The sequence below is a fragment of the Myotis lucifugus genome, unplaced genomic scaffold (genome assembly GCF_000147115.1).
Source record: "Myotis lucifugus unplaced genomic scaffold, Myoluc2.0 scaffold_9, whole genome shotgun sequence".
Lineage (NCBI taxonomy): Eukaryota > Metazoa > Chordata > Mammalia > Chiroptera > Vespertilionidae > Myotis > Myotis lucifugus.
Window position 1 is genome coordinate 1,340,498 of NW_005871057.1, and position 11,448 is coordinate 1,351,945.

At 42.3% G+C, this 11,448-nt stretch overlaps 1 pseudogene; it reads right to left on the reverse strand.

The window, feature by feature from the left end:
• Nucleotides 1–9,179: 9,179 nt before the first annotated feature.
• On the reverse strand, nucleotides 9,180–11,201 carry LOC102428231 (annotated as a pseudogene).
• Nucleotides 11,202–11,448: the final 247 nt, after the last annotated feature.

Genomic DNA, 11,448 nt, shown 5'->3' on the forward strand with positions numbered 1-11,448 from the left:
ATCTTATCTTCACGAGGTGTCCCCGACTGCGAAGAGGGCCCAACTCCGGGTTGGGGACTCTCCCCCCCCTGAGTGCACAAAATTTTGTGCACCGGGCCTCTAGTCTAATATAATAATAGAGGAATATGCAAATTAGCCAGGACACTGTAATGTCACGGCCTATCTACAAGTGGTGGACAGCTAAGGAGGGCGGGGCAGCGGGCAGAGAGCTACAGGAGGTCGGGGCAGCGAGCTACCAGCAGCGGAGAGCTCCCAGCAATGGTGGGTATGGTGGCCAGCTGAGGCAAGGGGCAGTGAGCTACTCGCGCACAGATTCATGCACAGGGCTACTAGTGTTTTATATTTTTCTCTCATTCTTTCTTCCTGCAGTCCTCAGCCTCACTGGCTCCCTTCTGTCACTTTCAGTTTTTTTGGTTGGAACTTAAAGTTCCATGCTTCTTCATTATGGAGGGCAAATTTCATTATCTTTGTTGTTTGCACATTCCCCTCAAGGTCTTATGTACCATCCTAAGAGACTTATGAAACATTTCTTCTGAACAAATATAATGCTTTCTCTAAGAATCCTGGTGAATGCAGTTTTCTTCATCTTATTACATTAATAATATTAGCAATTTAAATAGAGCATTGTCAAGTAGATTTTGTTCCAGAAATGGAAGATGGTTTAGCATTACTATATCTATTATTTCAATATCTTATATTACTAGATTAAAAGAGAATTCCTGTATGATCATCCAGATCTGCTCTTTCCAACATGGCAGACACTAGCCACATTAGCTCTTCCAGTTGAAATTAAATTATTAAAACATTTCTTCTTTATTCCCACTAGCCACATTTCAAGTACTCAATAGCCACGTATGGCTGGTGGCTACGGCATTAGCACTAATATAAATAAGCATTTATATCACTGTAGAAAGTTCTATTGGGTAATGCTGATCTAAATAAATGCTTAATAGTCATGTTTTTTAAAGTGGTAATTTTTTATTTTTTTTTTTTGTAAATTAGAGTTAGAAGGAAACCTTATTAAGTTGACCCATTGTGGCCCTCGAGTCAAAAAGTTTGCCCACCGCTGTACTAAGCAGTGCCACACAAGTAGTGTTTCCACCATGTTCAGGAAAAAGGTTGGTCCTCACTCTCACAATTGTATCTATTAGGATTCGGTTTGGTTTTAGTTCTCTCTCTTCTCTTGTTCAAGAAAACTGTAGAAAGGCAGCTAAGAATGGTAAAGTGGGTTGAATCTAGGGGCCCTTCTTTAGGTACCCAGATTCATTCTGTCACTTCGGGTGTGGTCTCCATTCTCAGATTTTAAGATGACAACTCAAGTTGAGATACCATATCTGCATTTAAGGAAGATAGAGCAAAGGACAATGAATAAAGAAAAAGAGGCCAATGTAGTATTTGCTGTTTTTAAAGGCATTGGCCGGTAATTGGCCATATGGCCACCCTTCGTTGCAATGAATGCTGGAAACTAGCCTTTATTTTGAGTAGCTTTGTTGCTCATCTAAAACCTAGGGTTTCCTATAGAGGAAGAAAATATACTGAAGGACAACCAATACTTCCTCCCTTACCTTATTTAATATTGTTTTCAGGTTTTAATCAAAGCAAAACAAAGAAGTACAAATATTGGAAAGAAACAAACAATTAAATTTCTTTACAGAAGATATAATTAGATGCCTCAAAATACAATGAATCAACTGAAAATGTATTAGAAACAAATTAGAGAATTCAGTAAGATGTGAGAGAAATATACAAAAATCATGAACTTTCTGATTAATGTTTTAATCTGTGAGAGATGGGAAATATAATGAAAAATATTGTAAACTAGATAATGCCTACGGATAAATTTAGCAAGAAATGTGTGAAGCTTATGTGAAGAAAACCACAACATTTCATTGAAGGGCACAAAAATAAGATCCAGGTAAATGAAGAATCTTGGCATGTTGCTGGATGGGAAAACTCAGTGTTGTAAACTCCCCCAAATTTGTAAATTTTATACAATTCCATTAAAGTATATTTTAAAATGTATTTTAACATGTCAAGTTAATGGTGAAATTTATGTTATGATTTATCGAACAGCAAGAAACAGAAAAAGAACAATGAGGGGCATGTTACCTAGATGTCAAATGTACTGTACACTACAGTGATTGAAAGTGTGATATCAGCTGAGGGACTGCTAATGGGACAGAACAGAGTTCAGGACAAGGTGTATGTGGCAGATGGGAGCAGGGTAGCGTGTCACCTTGGGAAAATTCTTATTCATTTCAAATTTCTCATCTATAAAATCAGTGGTTCTCAACCTTGGCTGCACATTAGAATCACCTGGTGATCATTTTTAACATCCTGATTTTGGGGATTATCCTCCGGGAAATTCTGTTTCTTTGTTATGAGGTGCGGCCACAACATTAGTAACAAAGAAACAGAATTTCCGGAGGATGAGGCCCAGAAATCAGGATTTTAAAAAGATTCCCAGGTGATTCTAATGTGCAGCCGAGGTTGAGAACCACTGTATAAAATGGTGATAAAGTGGTCTACACTGCATAGAGTTGCTATAAGGTCAGCATGTGTAAAGTATTTAGAACAATGTCTCACCTATTGTGCTATGAAAGTGCAAACTATTATTAATGACAGAATTTAATTTATAATAAAGGTGCCATTAAAATAAATGGGAGGCCTGGCCAGCATGGCTCAGTGGTTGAGCTGACCTCTGAACCAGGAAGATGAGGTTCGATTCCCCATCAGAGCACATGCCCGGGTTGCAGACTAAATCCCCAGTCAGGGGCATGCAGGAGGCAGCCGACTGATGTTTTTCTCTCATCGATATTTCTATCTTTCTATTCTCCCTTCCTCTCTTCCTAAAATCAATGAAAACATATTTAGAAAAATACAGATATTAGGCCACAACCCCACTCTCTCTCCTTCTTCCTTCCTCTCTGAAATCAACAAAAATATATTTAAAAATAAATGGGGAAAGAATGTGTTATTTCATACATGATGTTGGAGTAATTGACATTTGGAAAAAAAAAGAAGGAAGTAAGGAAACTAGAACTCTAGCTCACATTCATTATAAATTAAATGGTATAGATTCAATATTTAATGTAAAATTCCCATAAAAGTATTAGAAAAATGAGAAAGAATTTTAAAAGTATTTTTGGAGTGTGTATGGTCTTCTAATGTTTACTCTTATCTGTAGCATGATACCAGTGCAGTAAGACATAAAAGAAAACATTATCAGATTTTGCTGCTAATCAAAAAGGAAGTAGAGATAAAGTGATGGGTGGGGTGGTTGTGTATCAGAGAGTGATTGGGCAGGCAAGAGATGGTGGATCAGAAAATGTTTATTTAAATACCATAAAAACTTTTATGTCTAATTTCTTTTTAAATCACTAGAGGCCCGATGCACGAAAATTCGTGCAAGAGTAGGCCTTCCTTCCCCCGGCTGCTGGCACCGGCTTCCCTCTGTCACCGGCTTCCCTCTGTCACCCGGGACCCGGGCTGGCTTCCCTCTGGCCCTGGCTTCGTCAGGAAGGATGTCTGGAATGATGTCCAGTCTAATTAGCATATTACCCTTTTTTTATTATAGATGATACATACATGGTTCAGATTTTAGTTTTGAAGTGCTGCACTTTGGTAGCAGAAAATGTCAATGAACATAATAGGTTTTACTTTTTAATTTTCAGGAGTATTTAAGCAAATCCATTTTAAATGATTGTTTCTACTTTGAGCCATGTATTCAATAGATACTTATAGTTTTAAAAATTAGATGATAATGATGGGAAAACATCACTATTATAAATTAAATGTATAAGATAGCAATCTTAGAGCAGTTTGCCTGTTCCAGAGTCTAAATTGGAAGTGGGTTGTCGTGGTGAAGGGAAGACAGTAGTGTTTTAAGTATCATAATTGTTTTTATAATGCACATTGAGTCTGATGGAAGTAACCATTGCAACAGTCCATTCGTGAGCTTTTTAGAAAATTACACACTTAGAAAATTGTACAAATGTAAAAAATTAAAGCAAAACGGGCAGAGCTTGATATTGCATTGAACACACACTATTCATTATGAGGAAAAGAGCTGTAAAAATGTAGAATTCTACTTTTTTTTGTTGCAAAAATTGATGTAACCAATTGAAAATTTAGTTGGCAAATAACTACCGACTTGTTAACTTAGAGGCATTAAGATCTATTGTGTCAATCTGGCTGCTACCCAGATGGTGCAATATTCAAAGCGCCGAGTTAAAACTCCATAAGGTGTAAGTGTGACAGCATGCAATACAAAATGATTTTTACAGAAATATTTTATCACTTGGATTTCTCCTCTTGCCCCAATTGCCCAAGAGTTTGAATCCCATGTGAAACATTAATGGATTTCTGTCTCACTTATAAATGTTCTCTGAGAATTATTATAACATCAAAGTGACTGTAGCTGCTAATAGGTATTTTCTTTAGCTGCACAACATGAAAGAAACTAATAAAAAAATAAGTTAAAAGCAAGACAATCAAGTATACTTGATATCCTTTGATTTATGAAAGGATACAGAGAAGTTCAGGCTTTCTTCCCCAGGGGTGATAATAGGGCTCTTCACGCAGTTCATTCCCATGAGCTCTTTAAAAAAAGGAAGAAAAAAAGAATTGGGTGTCCTGTGTCTCTAATTATTAATTTATTATTTGCTAATGCCTTAAAAGCATTGTTTCCCCCACCCCCTCACTGACACATTGGACACTCACTGGCAATGAGGTCATCTTATTCACCCATCTCTCTTCTTCCTCTGCAGAATAAAGAGAAGTTTCTTGTGCCGGAAGCCAATTCCAGCATGTCAGCAAGGGCTGAATCATCTGGAGTGGCAAGAGCATTTCCCCAAACCTGAAAAGGGATGATTGCTTGCTGCCAGACAGCTAAGGGCATCTCAATCTACATGTTATTGCCCCCTGTTGGCCAAACACCTGAACAGCCATAGGCAAATTCCCCCAATCTGACAATGGATTCTGTACCTAACCCTACCCTTTGAAGTGTATATCTCCACCTTGCCTTAGGACAATTTGTGTTAATAAATAGCAAGGGGTCCTGAGACAAGGAGAACTTAGTTCCTTTAGCTAAGTCTTCTCTGACTCCCTATAATGCCTTTCAAAATTATGTTTCGTCTCTGGACTCTTATTTAATTTACGCACAGTGCCTTCTCCAGACTGCTGAACCCTTCTAGATGCCTTATTCTTGGAATGGGTCATGCCATGGTAAACACTGAGGCAGCTGCTGTTTTTTGTGTTGGGAGATGTTTTTGAGGAGGAAACTGGTCTTGCAAGGCCTGTCAGGCCATAAAAACTGTGAACAATGCACTGCGGGGGTGGGGGTTGGGGGTGGGGGGGTGGAGGTGGGTGGGTGGGTAGGGGGAGGTCATTATCACTGGCCCCAGGACAGATCATGGGATATGACCTGGGAACCCCCAACACCTGGGGGCCTTCCTTTAAGCCCAGGGAAGGGGGAGGAATCATATCTGCAAGACAAAGACCCCAGCGGGATATATATAGACAGGCTCTCTGCATGTTTCTTCACTCTGATTTGGAAATTATTCCTGGAGTCCACTGGCATAATTAAAACAGTGTCCCTCCACTTTAAAGCATCGCTTGGTTTTTCTTAGGACTTCTGCAACATTTTCATTTCTTCATCATTTCAGATCCACTTTCCAGGCTTAACATCCTTAACCTTGTACCTATGTATGTATTTTGGGGCTTGTGTGTGTTGTGGGCATCTTCATTTTTTCAAGGAAAAGAGGGATGGATGAATATGAACTTTTCTCCTCTACCCTCCATCTCTAACCTTTCTCCAAGCAGTAAATATTAGAGTGTCAGTTAACCTCCCACCCTTTTGCCCTGAAGTTCAGTTTTCCTCTGGCTGGGTTCCTCCTCCACGCCTCTCCTACAGAGATGACACATGGGCACTGCTTCAACATTGCCTCCCTGGTCCAGAGCCCATGGGCTCCATGGCAGCACTGGACTGCCCCTACTATTGCCATCATCCCTGGCAAACTATCTCTCTTTCACCTTTACACAAAACCCCCTTTCATTTTGGACTCTGCCTTCTGTTCATACTACCATCTGACCTTGTTCTGGCTGTCATACAATTGGGGTCATTTGTTGAGGCATCTGGATCTGTCTTCCGAGTCATGCCATGATCTCCAGTGACTTTACTTTCTATGTGGTTGATAAATTCAGTATTTTAGTGTCAAAGCTTCCTGACCTTCCCACGTCCCAATTACCCACATGGCTACCTACTGGGCCCAATCAGCACCACCTCTGAAATCTTTAATTCAGTCTTTCCCCGAGCCTTCAATCACCTAAAACCTGACCCACTGCTTCTTACTGCCTTTGCTGTGTGTTTGTTAATTCCTGTTCTCTCAATTCAGTCCTTCTCTGCAGTCTTAACATGCCCAATTCTCGTCTATATAAAAAAGCCACTTCATCCCTGATCACAAGCCATGATCTCTGGCTGCCTCCTCATATTTCCTGTTCCCTTCTGTGTCAAATGCCTCATATAAGTTGCCTTTATTTTCTGTCTTGGCACGTTCTTTAGGAGTCAGGCAACTGACTTGACCAGGCCAATGAAATTGATATTTCTGACCATTATCTCCTAATTATCCAATCTAATGGTCTCTCTCTTTCTCTCTCTCTCTCTCTCTCTCTCTCTTTCTCTCTCTCTCTTTCTTTCTCTCTCTCTCTCTCTCTCTCTCTCTCTCTCTCTCTCTCTCCAGTGGTTGACCCACAATCCACTTTCCTTCCTTGGTTTCTATGGTACAGTTCTCTCGGGGTCATCTCACAATTTCTTTCTAGTCTCTTTCTAGTCTCCTTCGCTAGTTCCTTCTCTTTCCCTACCTGAAAATGAGAACCATCTCTTCTTTTCTTTTTTTCTTTTTTTTTTTTTTATGTGCTCACTGGATACCTCATTCTCCTCTTTGACCCATTTATAGACTGTGGATTCATGGACTCTAAGGAGAAGTGAGTGAATGAGTAATGCCTTTCTAAACAATACATTTTATCTCAGGAATGGTTTAAAACTGCTAAGAAGGACACAAGAGAATCCAACTGAGTAACACAAAATAAGTATTAGGCAAAAGAAATGAAGAAAAATAACAGAAAAATTTCCCCTAGGAAGAGTGGTGCTAAATAAATACCCACATCCTTCTGTTACACTCTCCTTACAACTACTGTCTCTGTCCCCGCTTCCTAGCTCCACTGCCACTGTTTGGGTTCAACAGCACCTTATCATCTCTTGCCTGAACTACCGCCATGTTGTCTTAACTGGCTCTTGGTCCTAGTCTGGACCTTCCTCTCCCCATCCAGTCTCCCTCTGATTCACCTTTGTATCTTTGGTATCCACCACAGTGATTAGCACATAGCAGGCAAGTCAGGTGTTTTTATTGGATGGATGCATGTATTGATGAATGAATGTATGCACATGTGGATCTTCTGAGGGGCATATTATAGTGCTGCTTTGTAATATCAGAAGAATTATATCTATGCTCATTCATGTGCCCTCAGGATCAAGGTAAATAGTTGTGCAGAGTGGTAACAAAGTGTTGTTTCCCAGATTGTGAGCCTTTCTTTTTATCTCTCCTGTGGGCAGACACTTGAGGAGGAGACAGAAGAACTTCCTTCTCACATTATTGTTAGAAGAAATTCCAAGAGAGGCCTAAAAAGGAGAAGGAGGAGGAGATGAGCAGCTGTGCATCCACAAACAGCCTCGGGGAAGGAAGTAAGGAACTGACTCAGAAAAGCAATCAAAATTTAACTAGAGTCAGGCGTGGAGGTGCTCGTGGGAGGAGAAAAGGGGAAGAAAACACACCTGTAACTGGGAGGTATTTGGTAGGAATAAAGAGAAGGAATTTAAATGTGTTAAGAATATGCGTAAAAGTGTGAGAGAGCCAGAGGGAAAATTGTAAGACAAGTACATGAAATGTTAATCAGTTGAGGATATAGAGGCTCTTGATGAGAATTACTGCATTAAAGGAGTTAATAACTACAGTCCATCACCTGCTAGAAGTAAGTTGACTGCGATTGTGCTTATATCTAAGTAAAACAGTGCCATGAGCTAGCTAATTGAAGAGGGCTAGGAATCTACTCAGTCTCTGTGTAGAGCAGTGATTCTCAACCTTGGCTGCACATTAGAATCATCTGGGGATCTTTTTAAAATCCTGATTCTGGGCCTCATCCCCGGAAATTCTGTTTCTTGTTATGGGGTGAGGCCACAACATTAGTAACAAAGAAACAGAATTTCCGGAGGATGAGGCCCAGAAATCAGGATTTTAAAAAGATTCCCAGGTGATTCTAATGTGCAGCCAAGGTTGAGAACCACTGATGTAGAGCAAAGGGAATGAGCAAGAGTAAGTGGTTTTAATGAGCATCACTTTATTTTTGGTGTTGGTCCTGGCAACTCCCAGGAAACAGTTTGAGTTCTTCAGTACTCGTCTACTGAAAGACAAAGCCAGGCAGGAAATAGGTGCTGGGTACCAACTCTTGTTAAGTAGCATGTTGTGACTTTAAGAACAAGTTCTGTGCTACAGGAACTGTGCACTGATCATTGGAAATGTTCTGGCGGAGGAGCATTTACTGGAATTCCTTCATGGAGCCACCCCTTTCTACTTAAAGGCATGTTGTGTATCTTCTTTTTGGCCAAGGAACAAGAGAAAATAGAAAGAAGGTAAGTTTACTAGCTTATTAAATATCTAATGATAGTAATAATCACATTAAGAGCTAACATGCATTAAATACTATGTTTAGAGTACTGGTCTTAGTGCTTTAGTTGTATTATTTTTTATCTATTTAATTATTGCACCAACTTTGGGGTAGGCGTAATTTTCTGTTACCAGGCAGTGGAAAATGATACTTATGTGAAAATGGGATTCCAACTGGTTACACTGTGTCTGTGGGTTGTTGTGTGTTCCAGGGAAAATTACATTGCTTAAAGCCTTAGTGTGTGCATCTATAAATTGAAGATATAATAGCCATCTTGAAGACTTGTATTAAATTAGAGATAATATTATATAAATTGTCTAACATGGTGGCTAGCATGGAGAAAATGCACAATAAAAGAGAATTAATGTCAGGTCCCTGCTGATTAAGCTCATGTTTTGGTCTCATATTTTAAAGTCAGAATAAAATTAATAAATACTATTTTCTCCTCTAAGCCCAGATTTTTTTTTTCGTTTATTTAAAAATATTTATTGAGATGTACTATGTGCCAACACGATTTATTTGGAAGACATCTCTACAAGGTACTACCTCATGCAGAGCCCAGCGCATGCACTGCCACCCCAGGTCCTGCACGGCCCTGTGCAACCCCACGTTCTGCATGGTGAGTGGATGAACTGAGGGCAGTAAGGACACCAGTAACACATGATGCACGACAGTCACTTCACAGGAGTACAAGGTTGACGCTCGTCCTATGAGTGTGGAACTAGACCTAGCTTAGGAACACTGTGCCCCAGCCTGTCCACAGGTGGGCACTGTGGACAGCACTGTGGACACCTGGAAACACAGCTACTTCTAGAGGACAGACACGGGCCGTGACAGTGGCGAGGGCAGCCCGAGTGTTTGTCGTGGGGCCACAGAGAAGGGTGTGACCGCCTGCAAGGCAGAGTGAGCATCTGCAGGTTTCACAAGAAGGAGTGTTCACATCTGGTGTGAGCTCCTCGCTCCTGTGCGTTCCTCCAACAAGCTCACACTGCTTCCCAAAGAGAACTTCAACTGTCATCTCCAGATCGGAAAGACTTTTTCTCCAACTCTCTGCAACGTGGGGTCCTGTCTGGAAGTGACAGACCAGCTCAGAGCGACGGACATGTGCCTCCTCCACACTGGGTTTCTCTGCAGCACAATCGAGCCTGTGAGCACATCCCCTGCGTGGACGGGGACGGGCTCGTCCATCATAAACAGCACCTGCTTCCAGTGGGTGGTGGGATGAAATGGACCTGTGCTCAGCACCAGCTGTGGCTCCTCCTCCTCCAGGTTCTGAAAGCGGACACTGAACCAGGCCGTAAACCCATGCAGAGTGCCGGCTTTCTTGATATCAAAGCACAGCTCGCCTTTCATTGTCTCCAGTTCAGCGATCTGCACCGTTCTCATGTCCAGCTGTAATATAGTGCACGGCTCAGAGAGACAGTCTTCTGGTTTCAAAATGTGGTTATACTTGGGCTTCGAAAAAAACTCCTTAATTGCTAACGATTTGAGAGCGCTGAGGTTGAACTCATAGGCGTTGTCCCAGAAGAGAACCTTGCTGCGGTAGTCTTTGTCAGCACTGCAGGGCACGAGGTGCAGTGCGGCAGTGGTCGGCCAGATGATCCCACCCTCCTTCAGCCATGCATCCCGGGCGTACAGGATGGACTCAATCATGAACTCAAACAGCAGGCAGGTCCCCATCCACTCGGACACCAGCACGTCCACCTTCTCCGGCAGCACCACATCCTCCACCTTCTGCTGGAACACGGTGATGATGTCGGCGAAGCCATTCTGCATGACCAGCTGCCCCGTGTGCTGGGCCATCTCGCTGGCCTCCACCGCGTACACTGCTCTGGGCTGCGCATAATGTGCACAGAAGAGGCTGATGATCCCGGTCCCACAGCCGACATCCAGAATCACTTTGTCTTTGAGGGACGCCCTGTTCTGCAGGATCACGTGGTGATATTTAGTTGTTCGTGGCTGGTCTGTCAACATCTCCAGGTGAAGTTTCAGGGTTCCGTAGCTGCCGAAGTACTCCTCATCCTGCCAGGTGTCCTCGGGGTCACACTCCTCCAGGTCCTTCCCAAGGTGGTTCGCGGGTATGTATCCACAGTAACCGGCGCGCTCGCCCCACCACCAGTCAGCAGTCGTTTGTCTCAGGATGAGAATTTTCTCTCCTCTCAGAAAACTGTGTCTCATCGGTGGCAGAATAGTCCGCGATGGCCACGAACTCCTCGGGGTGCACACCCTCTGGGAGGTGCTGTTCACAGTGTTCCACAGGTTCTTCTCTCCCCTGAGATTCACTTCCGGGGCAGTCACCTGATGTTGCCATAGTTCTTTTAGGATCTGCCGCATAGCTGCCACTTTTAAAGTTTCATTTTCCTCTCCATTTCTCAGCCGCGTTCTCCGCTGAGTTCAGCGTCCACACCGCTAGCGCGGAGGGGCGGATGGTGCCTGGCAGGAGCGCGAGCCGGAGCCACCGCCCTCAGCTGGCGCAGGCGCGATGCAAGCCCAGATTTTTTTAAGTCTCAGAAAAGGGAGTCCCGAAACAGAGCAATAAGCCAGCTCATAATGAGAGTGAGGATATATTCTTGGCTCTGGCTAATGATTTTTATGATATTGAATTTCTGTTCAATAATAGATACATTTTGAGCACAAGGAGTTAATATAATAATTAGATATTACTAGTGTTTCACAAGTCCATTCCTGAAGGTCCAATAGAGGTTGAATCAGAAAGAATACCTGCAG